The sequence below is a fragment of the Cydia fagiglandana genome, chromosome 8 (genome assembly GCF_963556715.1).
Source record: "Cydia fagiglandana chromosome 8, ilCydFagi1.1, whole genome shotgun sequence".
In the NCBI taxonomy this organism is placed as follows: Eukaryota; Metazoa; Arthropoda; class Insecta; order Lepidoptera; family Tortricidae; genus Cydia; species Cydia fagiglandana.
In genome coordinates, this window is record NC_085939.1 from 19126148 (window position 1) to 19138315 (window position 12168).

Here is a 12168-nt window from a genome sequence, read left to right on the forward strand (position 1 = left end):
TTCAATAACTTTAAAAAATTATGAAAATTAATTATGATTTATTTAGGGTCCCTATTTTTCATACAAAATAAATATTATCTTCAATGGACGCCATCGTCACGACATACCTATCATTTTTATTGACGTTGCTTGTCACGCCTTAGTCATAACAAAATTCGCAATACATTGCGTCTTAGAATAAACTATAAACTGTATTAACAAATCAAACCACAAGTTATTTTTAAAAGTTGCTGAACAAATGTTGGTCAGTATGAGGAGGACAGCCTACAGTTTAATTTTTTGCTCATATTACGGGCCACACCCGGTATTACCTATGCTGACTTGTCAGAGCTATTTATACACTACTACCTATGTCATATACTAAGAAAAAGCGACCCAGGCCTCCAGTGCCCCAGGCTGGAATCAAACCAGCGTCCTCTGCTATCGCGGCAGGTGCCTGTGACATTCGGCCACCGGGTCACAGCGGCATAGGTCGAATTAGGCACAGGCATAAGGACGCTGGCCGCGTAGCCAAGATGCCGATCGCTTACGCTCCGTAGCGATCGAAACGCAACTGTCACTTTCACACTAATATGGAAGAGTGATAGAGAGACATAATGCTTTTCGTTGTCGAAGCGATAGCGATTGTAACCTTGGCTAGGCCGGCTGGTTCGATTCCAGCCTGGGGCCTTGGTTACTTTTTCTTAGTATATGACATTTATTTCAGTTTATAATTTATATAGTAGTGTATCTGAAATAAAAACAATTTAAAATATTTACTGAATAAAATAATTTGTTCTAACACTTCTAATATAGATATAGCTTGGCTTGTATCCATATTTCGTAGCTCAGACGTGAATGCAGATTTTCCGTTGACTGCGTCCATCTTGCATACTGTCATCACGAGCACGTCACGTTACGTAACCGACACGTTTTATAGCGTATTGAGAATAATTGAGATACGAAAGATGAATTAATAATAAAAACTGTTGATCGTAATATAAAATTGTATTGTAGGTACGTAGGTACAGATAGAGCTGTACCGAACACAGAAATTAGGCGGTCTTCACGTTAGATGAACCTACGCCGATGACGTTACTGGTAATTTTTCTTCTTTCTTTCTTATTCATAAAACTTATCAAAACTCTGTTAAATTGTGTCCCTTTCTAACAAGCACAAATATCAAAATGATAGATCAAATCGTTAGGATCAAAATACCACTCCATTAGAGTACATAACATAATCAGAGTTTTGTAGTCGAATTTAAAGCTAAGTTACTTATAAATTTAAACTTTATTGCATAGAATATAGCGAACTTAAGGCATTCTCTAAATAGTTATCAACTTATCAAGGCAAACATGGACTTCTTATAGTTCGTTTTTTTTTAGCATTAGAAATAAGGTAAACAATCTTGATGTGTCTTATAATTGAAAAACACATTTTAAAAATAAGTTACGGCAAATATGTTACAATTATGAATCTAATAAGATCATTTATATATTCTTCTGTTTTCATAAGTAATAGTTTATGAGTTTTAAAAAGCGTTTTTCAATTAAAAGACATGTCAAGATCGCTTACCTTCTTGCAACTTCTTTCTAATGCTAAAAAAACGAACTATAGCAAATGCCTTATGGCATTAAGTCCGCCTTTTGTACTATAAGATTTTTCTTTTGTGCAATAAAGATTAAATAAATAAATAGCATAAGAAAATAGCATCACGTACCCGACACCAGTTGTACAGTCGACGTCAAAGATATGTTTACATTTTTCGCCTTATTACAAAGGAGTAAGATGCAAAAGTGTAAACATATCTTTGACTTCGACTGTACGTATACGCTACATTTTCTATTATTTATTAGTCTCTACTCATCGAAGCGCTGGTGGCCTAGCGGTAAGAGCGTGCGACTTGCAATCCGGAGGTCGCGGGTTCAAACCCCGGCTCGTACCAATGAGTTTTTCGGAACTTATGTACGAAATGTCATTTGATATTTACTAGTCGCTTTTCGGTGAAGGAAAACATCGTGAGGAAACCGGACTAATCCCAATAAGACCTAGTTTCCCCTCTGGGTTGGAAGGTCAGATGGCACTCGCTTTCGTAAAAACTAGTGCCTACGTCAAATCATGGGATTAGTTGTCAAGCGGACCCCAGGCTCCTATGTGAGCCGTGGCAAAATGCCGGGATAACGCGAGGAAGAAAAGAAGAGTCTCTACTCATCACTAGTCTCTAGTTATATTTCGTTATTGTGATAGTTCATAACCGCATCGTTCGAGTCGTAAGTATGTATCGAGCACACTCCGTTTCAAGTTGCAATGCATCAATTTGCATGGTTACATGCACAATTTATGAGGATATCGTCGGAAGATACCATCAATTTTAAGTATTAGGGCATGTTATACGGTCATGTGTGAGTCGGACTCGCGTTCCAAGGGTTCCTTACATAAGTCCGACTGACGCTCAACTGCACATTTCTAATAGGTTTTCCTGTCATCTATAGGTAAAGTACTATTTTGGTTATTTTTTTTTTAATTTTAGGCACAGTAGTTTCAGACAGACAAACAGACGCACGAGTGATCCTCGGGTTCCGTTTTTTACCCGACTACGGCAACGCAAAAGGAGGGTTATGATTTTGACCAGTATGTATGTGGGTATGTATGTATGTATGTATGTATGTATGTATGTATGTATGTATGTTCATCTGTTCCCTCATAACTTCTAAAGTACTTATTATAATTTAACAAACGATGTGTCATTCGAATCGTCTTAATCGTCCGCTGGTTATAGGCTATATGGCATCACAAAAAAATGAACATTGCGCCCTCTAGAGGTCATAAAGTCACGAACCAAAAAACTAAAATTAAGTAATGATGATGTGTTATACATCATTGGAAAGAGCTCAATTAGCACATTTCAAATATATAAATATTGTTAGCTTTTGCACCCGGCTTTGCTTGCATGCGCCAGATAAAACATTAATTTATCGGTTAGGTGATTCGAACTATGAATCTACAAGCGCTCTGGATTCTATCCGCGTGTTACTCGACTACGGCGATACAAGAAGGTTTTTGCAAAAAAAATTTGTTTGGCCGCTATACATGGTGTTTTTTTAATGTCCTGCAACATTTTATAACGTGAACAGGTATAGAAGTCCTGATCAGCCAAAATCTATGAAACAGTCAATTTTTTTACAAGATACAAGGTACGTGTTCCGAAGCCGGGCGCCTTCGGCGCCCTCGTACTAAAATTGTCGGGCGTAGCCCGACGTACGCGTTGCAGAGCCGGGCGCCTTCGGCGTCCTCATACTAAAAGAGTCGGGCGAAGCCCGACGTACACGTTCCAAAGCCGGGCGCCGTCGGCGCCCTCATACTAAAAGTGTCGGGCGTAGCCCAACGTACGCGTTCCAAAGCCGGGCGCCTTCGGCGCCCTCATACTAAAAAAGTCGGGCGGAGCCCGACGTACGCGTTGCGAAGCCGGGCGCCTTCGGCGCCCTCATACTAAAAGAGTCGGGCGGAGCCCGACGTACGCGTTCGAAAGCCGGGCGCCTTCGGCGCCCTCATACTAAAAGAGTCGGGCGTAGCCCGACATACGCGTTCCAAAGCCGGGCGCCTTCGGCGCCCTCATACTAAAAGAGTCGGGCGTAGCCCGACATACGCGTTCCAAAGCCGGGCGCCGAAGGCGCCCTCATACTAAAAGCGTCGGGCGTAGCCCGACGTACGCGTTCCAAAGCCGGGCGCCTTCGGCGCCCTCGTACTAAAAGAGTCGGGCGTAGCCCGACATACGCGTTCCAAAGCTGGGCGCCTTCGGCGCCCTCATACTAAAAGAGTCGGGCGTAGCCCGACATACGCGTTTCAAAACCGGGTGCCTTCGGCGCCCTCATACTAAAAGAGTCGGGCGTAGCCCGACGTACGCGTTCCAAAACCGGGCGCCTGCGGCGCCCTCATACTAAAGTGTCGAGCGTAACCCGACGTACGCGTTCCAAAGACGGCCGCCATCGGCGCCCTCATAGGCACTAAAGGAGTCGGGCGTAGCCCGATATAGGCGGCGCTCTGCGTACATTTCTGTACTGAGAACGCCCGCGCAAAAGTAATATAAAGTGACTTCAAAAAGTTAGTAACGAAATCATGACCCCAAAATTAATTAAATAAAAAATAAGTTCAAAAACTAAAACCCGACAAATCGCGCTCTAAAAAGTATGAAACAAGATAGAATTCTTATCTACAATTATCAAGCAGGAAATATTATAAATGTTACCATTTTTTTATATAAAAATACAACGTAATATAATTTACTGAATTTTTTTATATATTTACAGAGATTCAGAGGATAGCCGTGGTCGTATGCCACATTACTTTTAAGTTTATAATCGTGGCATACGACCACAGCGATCCTCTGAATCTCTGTAAATATATAAAAAAATTCAGTAAATTATATTACGTTGTATTTTTATATAAAAAAATGGTAACATTTATAATATTTCCTGCTTGATAATTGTAGATAAGAATTCTATCTTGTTTCATACTTTTTAGAGCGCGATTTGTCGGGTTTTAGTTTTTGAACTTATTTTTTATTCCTTTTGAGGTACGGATTTTGAATGATTCACGGTTAGTTTCACTAGTCTTGAGACTTGACTTTACCCGTGAACAAGATGCATTGTAACAGGGCTATAACCGCGAAAATCGAAGTTCGCATATTGCGGGGATTTTTCTCTGTCACTCTAATTACGCCTTCATTGGAGTAAAAGAGAAAGATCCCCGCAATTTGCGAATTTCGATTTTCGCGGTAGCCGCTCTGCGCCGAAATATTGGGAGCTCAAAAATAATACCAAAGGCACCAAAACTAGTCAAACTATTCAACCAAATTACTAGTAACATTATTCTGTTTGTTTTGTTGGCCGAGCGAAAGCGAAGGTCTCCATTTCAAGTTGGATAAAAATGCTTTCTGTCTGTCTGGCTGTTCTCGTCTTCGGGTCACATTTTTTAATCAATTCTCGTGAAATTTTAATTTAGTACACAATATAAGCATATTGAGTACGAAACTGGCTAATTAAATTATATTTTTAGCATTTGGATTATAAGAACACAATTTAGTAGGATGTTAAACACCCCCTTATTCATAAAACTTTACGGGCCTGATTTAGTTAAATTGTGTTTTATCCCTTTCTTACAAATACATAAGTCCAAATGACAGATAGAGACAAACTATTATTAGCTAATCAAGGTTTGTAGCGCGTTTATAAATAAGGGGGTAAAACGCTGTCGCATTAATTAAAAGCACTAAGTAATGTCAGGCGTGGCTCACTTTGCTACAGGTAGCTAAAAGTACATCCGTTCCACACCAATTTTGGTGGCTGGCCATAAGCCGCGCGTGGCGCTGTCGCCACCTAGCGGCCATATCTGTCCTGCCGGGTTAGCACATGATTGGCGCGACAGTATCTCGCGGCGAGATAGACTGCACACGTCCCTCCTTTATTAACACAGTTAGAAAAAGACGGGTAGTCAATATCGCCGCGAGATACTGTCGCGGCAATCATGTGCTAAGCCTACTGATCGTAACAGACGCGCTTTGTTAGAGAGTGAGTCTTCTGTACCTAGTACTATTATTTATTCTGTGGTAATGTTATCACAAGTGAAAATGCGGTGACATTCATCCTTTGTCAGTAAAATGGGTTAAGTAGCGCGTAGGACAAAGTGAATGGGCATCATCCATTTGATAGCGATCTACCCACGTGGGTTACAAGTACGTACTTATCTACCATGCACTTTCTTTAATTATGTAGCAACCCTATGTAAAAAAAACCGGCCAAGTGCGAGTCGGACTCGCGCACGAAGGGTACCATAATGCAAAAAAAGGCAAAAAAAAGACGGTCACCCATCCAAGTACTGACCCCGCCCGACGTTGCTTAACTTCGGTCAAAAATCACGTTCGTTGTATGGGAGCCCCACTTAAATCTTTATTTTATTCTGTTTTTAGTATTTGTTGTTATAGCGGCAACAGAAATACATCATCTGTGAAAATTTCAACTGTCTAGCTATCACGGTTCGTTAGATACAGCCTGGTGACAGGCGGACGGACGGACAGCAGAGTCTTAGTAATAGGGTCCCGTTTTACCCTTTGGGTACGGAACCCTAAAAAGCATTTGCCATAGCTGGAGGTACGTATTCAGATAGAAGCGTACCATTTTCTTTTTTTCCAAAATACTAACAACTTTTGGGTTATTTAGACAGAATCTCGAGGATTATTGATTGAAACAAAGAAAAAGAATATCCCGAGTTTTTCATACATATTTTGGGTGTGAGTTCGGTGACGGACCTTACAAACGAGTGTGTACTGTCTCTTCCGAAAATCGTTTTTTCCAGATTTATATTTTTCCCATTCGCAATTTTTACCATTTTATTTTTTCTCGATAGCTTCCTTTCCCGAAAGCATATCTAACCATTCGCATATTTTCCCATTAACTTTATTTTTCAGTAGCTTATTATCCTAATAGATTTTCTAACCATTAATTTCCCATTAATTTTATTTCCCAGTAGCTTATTTTCGCATAATTTGGATATGTATTCTTATTATAATATGCGGGACACTAACTAAAATGCGTCACAAAACTGATTACTTTTTTCGGACACTTTTTTCCTTTAAATCGATAGAGTTACACCAAGATAAGTCTGCAACGATTGTGATAGCACACGCAAGTGTTATTATTTTAAACGTCAAACGTCTATGAAATTATTTTCGTATAAATAACACTTGCACTGCGTGTGTTATAAAAATCGTTGCAGAATTGTTCTGGCCTAACTCTAATCCCCGTGATTCTGAGATTTTCTTTCTAAATTGACTAGTAAAAAGATCCACTTGTTCTTACAATTCAAATTGGCATGTTACATAATTAGATCAAACCAGATTATCTAACACAGATTTGTCTTGTACATATTAAGTTACCTATCAACAATTTTGAGAGCACTCGTGCAGAAGATATATATTTGGTGCCTGATTTAATTACATTGCCATATGTGAGCGTGTGTGGCCGGTTTAATACTCGTTTTGTCACACTTGATATACACAGTTATTTTAAGTTTAAATCTGTCTTTGTTACTTCAATAGGTTTAAAAACCGATGAAGACATTAATACTAATGACTATTAATTGGTATCTATTTACGAAATATGAACTAAGGATAAATCGTAAATTTGTATGGAAATATAGCTTATAGGAACAGTGTTGCCAACTTGGCATAAATGATGCCAGATCTGGCATATTTTCACTCGCTTTGGCACCAAAATTTTCCATTTAGCATCTGGCATATTTTTTTGCATAATTTAGCCTAAGCCAAGTTTGCACCAACTTGGCAGCAACAAAATGCGCCATCGCCTTATGTGGTTCATATTTTCATATGAATTTAGAGTTTTGTGGACGGACTATACGTCTACGGACTATATAAAGTTGGTCAAGCAGATCTTGTCAGTAGAAAAATTTGAAATATGTATGTGTTTTAAGTGTCTAATTTCAAGTGATATTTTAGCATTTTTGTAGCACAGGTGTTTCGAAAATCTTTAGCATAATTTTAGCATAATTTAGACATTAGTCTAGCATTTTTTTCAAAATCCGAGTTGGCAACACTGTATAGGAACTTAGAAAGCTAAAACACGGCCTAATAAGTTCGTCCTACTTACCTATTATAAATCCGCACTATGTATTTTTTTTATATGAGACAAGGATATATTATTTATTTATTTATTTAAACTTTATTGCACAAAGTATATACAAAAATGTACAAATGGCGGACTTAATGCCAAATGGCATTCTCTACCAGTCAACCATAGGGCCAAACAGACATCTACAATTGAACAGATATACCACGTGGACACAACTTTTATCTAACCTAGGGGGTATTCCTGCAATGTTCTGCCGCCACAATGCAGCACTAGCGCCTATAGTAAACCATAAAGGAACTTATACATACTGTGCCTTAAACAGTTTATTGACAAGTTTTCACAGACAATAAAATATGATTTTCAAGGGTAAGCTTAATCTTGTTGCACATCATGCAGCAGTTCTATAAGTCATTTAAGTCTTGGCGTTGGTTTTAGGGAAACCCTGTACATATTTCCAGCCTTGACTTGTGTAAATTAAGTATTTTGCGAAATAATTTAATTTCATCTATGACACCTTAATTACCACCCAAATAAACGATCTTACACGCTTCAATGGATTCCCTTATAAAAATTACTGCAATAATTAGTAAAACACAATTGCAAAATTGATATCCATTCTAAAGCTATTTCAATAGCTTGCATTGCAACATTTACAACACTTGGGACCTATTGAAATGAAAACAATAACTTTACATATTGATGGTGCCCAGACATTTCACGGTATTAAGCACAAAAGAGTTTCGTGTACGGCCTAGATCTAGACAAAATCCCGGCTGGACTTACGTAACGCGATTCAGATGCTAATTATTTCCAAAATATGTGAAAACAAGAACATTTGTTACGGTCGAACGGCGTCAAAGGATGTGTTAAGTATATTATTCTTTAAACTAAATTAGTAGGTACTAACGTATAGAAGCGCAGGTGGCCTAGCGGTAAGAGCGTGCGACTTGCAATCCGGAGGTCGCGGGTTCAAACCCCGGCTCGTACCAATGAGTTTTTCGGAACTTATGTACGAAATATCATTTGATACTTACCAGTCGCTTTTCGGTGAAGGAAAACATCGTGAGGAAACCTGCATACATCTGCGAAGAAATTCAAAGGTGTATGTGAAGTCCCCAATCCGCATTGGGCTAGCGTGGGGACTATAGCCCAAGCCCTCGAGAGGAGGCCTGTGCCCAGCAGTGGGACGTATATAGGCTGAGATAATGAACGTATAGAACCGCGATGTCGGGGTTGGCCCCATAGTAAAAGTTGTTAAGTATGACCTACATATTCACCCCTCAGAGTTTGGTCAGAGATAACAATTTCATCCTGTATACCTAAAGTAGCTTTTATAAATAACATAATAGAAGGAAAGATTGCAGGCAAGAGAGGAAGGGGAAGGCCGAAGATAAGCTACATAACACAAATACAAGAAAAGGTAGCTGTAATGTCGTATAACGAAATCAAGGAGGCGGCCCTGGATAGAGTCAAATGGAGAGAGCTACACCGACAAGAGTCCAACTCTTAAGGGGCTCCCCCACGCCAATGATCTTCGATCTGAATCCCTTAGTTTTCTAATGTTTTTTGTAGCTTATCATATTAACAGCAACGGCTTGAAGCAATATAGTATCCCATATTTACTTTAAAGTTCATTGTTTTCGAGATATTTGGCATCAAAGTTAAACAATTTTAGGCTAAAAAACTGGTTTTCTGGCCATAACTTTTGTGTTAATTAGTTTAAAATTAAAACCTTGGACACGATTTTCGAGACTTCAAAGACGAACCCAAATATTAGCTAGGGTTCTAAGTGACAAAAAAAGGTCGAACCTTTTTTTTCTTGATTAAAGCATGAAACTTGGCACAGTTGTTCCTTATATCAAAACAAGCCGATTTCGATCGGTAGCCCGAAGGAGCCTCCCCTCTGGAGCCCGAGAGGGGGGGGGTCAATGTACCGCTCCGCCCGGCTTCATTCTTAAAATTCTAACAGGCCCCGTTTAGCTAATAGGTCATATTTGGTATCAATTTCGGATAAATCAATAACGTAGAATTCATTTCTGGTATAAAAATTTAGCAATTTGTAGAAAAAATAAAAAAAAAACTCATAGTATCTAATTTTTCAAGTGTAATTTTTGTTTCTTATTTATTATCAAACTGCACAACGGGACTTAATCGCGTATTTAAGTTTTAAGATTTACCTCCGACGTTTCGAGGACGGCGTTGTCCCCGTGGTCTCGGAGTGGCGATTAAGTCCCGTTGTGCAGTTTGATAATGTTTAATAATCGTGAAAGTTTAAATCAGTGTTCTTATTTATTGTCAAAATTAAACTGCCTGGTTTTTCTACATTAAAAAAATATGATGATAAAGCCTATTTAATGCAGATTTTAAAAACATAACTTTTACATACCTTTATTTAGAGGAAATCGCATAAAAAAAACTTTTATCGTCTCACGCCGGTGAATATCTTTTTACTGACATCGGCATCGATATAGACAACATCCGAAGTACACACTCTGGAGACCGATTAAAAGTATTGTTTATTGTTGTAGATCCTATTATAAAGATAGAAAAGCGTACAAATATTTTTTTATGTGTCGTTCAGTGAAAAAAGGGACCTTGGAACAAATTATCACAGAGCCTCGCGTTTGTATAGAATGGTATAGAAGCATACTCGTATTTAGTTAGTGCCAACCACTCCATGGACTCCATGGTCGCTGTTCTCAATATGGGATATTACTGCAATGTTCTGCCGCCAGAGTGCAGCACTACCGACTCTAGTAAATTCATAGACTAACTTATACATGTAGATGTAGATGTAGTGTAGGGACGCCCGGTCAGAAGCAGGCGGGCTGTCGATCGCTTGTCGCGTTCATTCAGCCCAGTTCCCTGGAGTTGGAGCTTCAGGTTACTGTCCCGGCGGCATTCCCACAGTATTCTCCTCAAATCTTCTTGTTTTCCTGCAGAATAAAAGGACATCTTTGAGTTCGACGTCCTTTAGTTCGTTTTCTTTTAGTGTGTCTCTACCGAATGTATTATATCGCGGTGCCGCGTACATAGTACATTCTGCTAGTAAGTGTAAGCTAGTCTCCTCCTTACCACAATGTGGATAGGAGGCGTCTCTACTAATTTCCATTATCTTGAGGTGTCTGTTGAGAGTATTGTGACCTGTAATGATACCTGTCAATAGTCTCAGACTGCTCTTACCTAGTTTCAGAAGATACCTGGTTCTCCTGTGGTCTATACCTTTGATCATCATCTTCGACTGTCTGCATCCAGTCTCTTCTTCCCATTCTCTCTGTGCTTCCATCTCTTTTACCTTCTCTATGACTCCCTTCGTGACATCCGCTGACATAGGCAGAGCCGGTTCCGGACCTATGTATTCCGTCTCCGCCCTTATCCTCGCCAGCTCGTCAGCTTTCTCGTTTCCCGTTACTCCCTGGTGTCCTGGAACCCATGCCACCGTGACACTTCTTTGCTTGCCTATCAAGTTGAGCTCCTCTCGCAATTCTCTCACGAGAGAGGAGGTAACTGATATTTTCTTTAGTGCCTTTAGTGCTGCCTGGCTGTCTGTGTATATTACGACAGCGCCCTCTTGTTTTACGCTCTTCTTGATTATGCTTGCGCAGCGCGTTATAGCACATACCTCGGCTTGGAACACGCTAGCATATCTACCCAGTGGTACTGATTCTCTCCCAGTTTGAGGATCACTATGCCCGCTCCTGCTAGTTTCATCGAGCTTCTTCTTGAGCCATCCGTGAAGCAGATGGTCGTCGGGTGTCCGACTTCCACCTTCCAGTTATCTCTGTCTCCTATGTGTATTCTATATTTCTTGTCAAATATCTCCTGCCTCTTTATAAGGTCATTATTGGCCATCAACATTTCAAGTTTTGATAGTGCCTCTCTTTGTATCAGCGCGTGTCTCTTGTCTACGCAGCTTCCTCTCCATTCGTTGCATGCTTTCATTCTGTACCACTGTTCGGTGGCTCTTTTCTCTACCTCAATCCAGAGTGGCTTCAAGCCTAGCATTACCTCCATTGCGTGTGTCGGGGTCATTCTCATAGCCCCCGTCATCATGAGGCACGCTAATCTCTGGACTTTGGTTAGGTGGTCTCTTTGGTTTACTTTAATATGTGCTCTATACCACCATGTCACGGCTCCATATAGCACCCTGGGTAGTATTATCGCCTTGTAGATCCAGTGGATCATTCCTGGCTTCAGTCCCCAGTTCTTTCCTATTGCCCTTTTGCATTGGAACAGTGTTCTTATAGCTTTAGCCGTCTGCTCCTTGATGTAAGTTTTGTACCTGAGTTTACTGTCTAAAGTAACGCCCAGATATTTCAACTCCTCCACCATGTCTAGTTCTATACCTTGTATCTTTATGGGTTTCATCTCCTTTATTCTTCTATTAGTGAATAGCACCAGCTTTTTTTCGATGGATTGAGATCCAACCCTCTCTCTCTACACCATCTCAGTACCTGTCTGAGACTTCTTATCATTATATCTCTTATCGCAGTGACAACCATTCCTCTCTCTAACAGCACTCCATCATCAGAGTAAGCCTGCA

At 40.0% G+C, this 12168-nt stretch overlaps 1 protein-coding gene across 10 annotated transcripts in view; it reads left to right on the plus strand.

Annotated features, from left to right (window-relative positions):
- The window catches only part of LOC134666738 (mucin-2-like), a 143682-nt gene that overhangs the window by 89333 nt on the left and 42181 nt on the right, over positions 1 to 12168 (plus strand). The gene's annotated exons all lie outside the window — the stretch shown is intronic.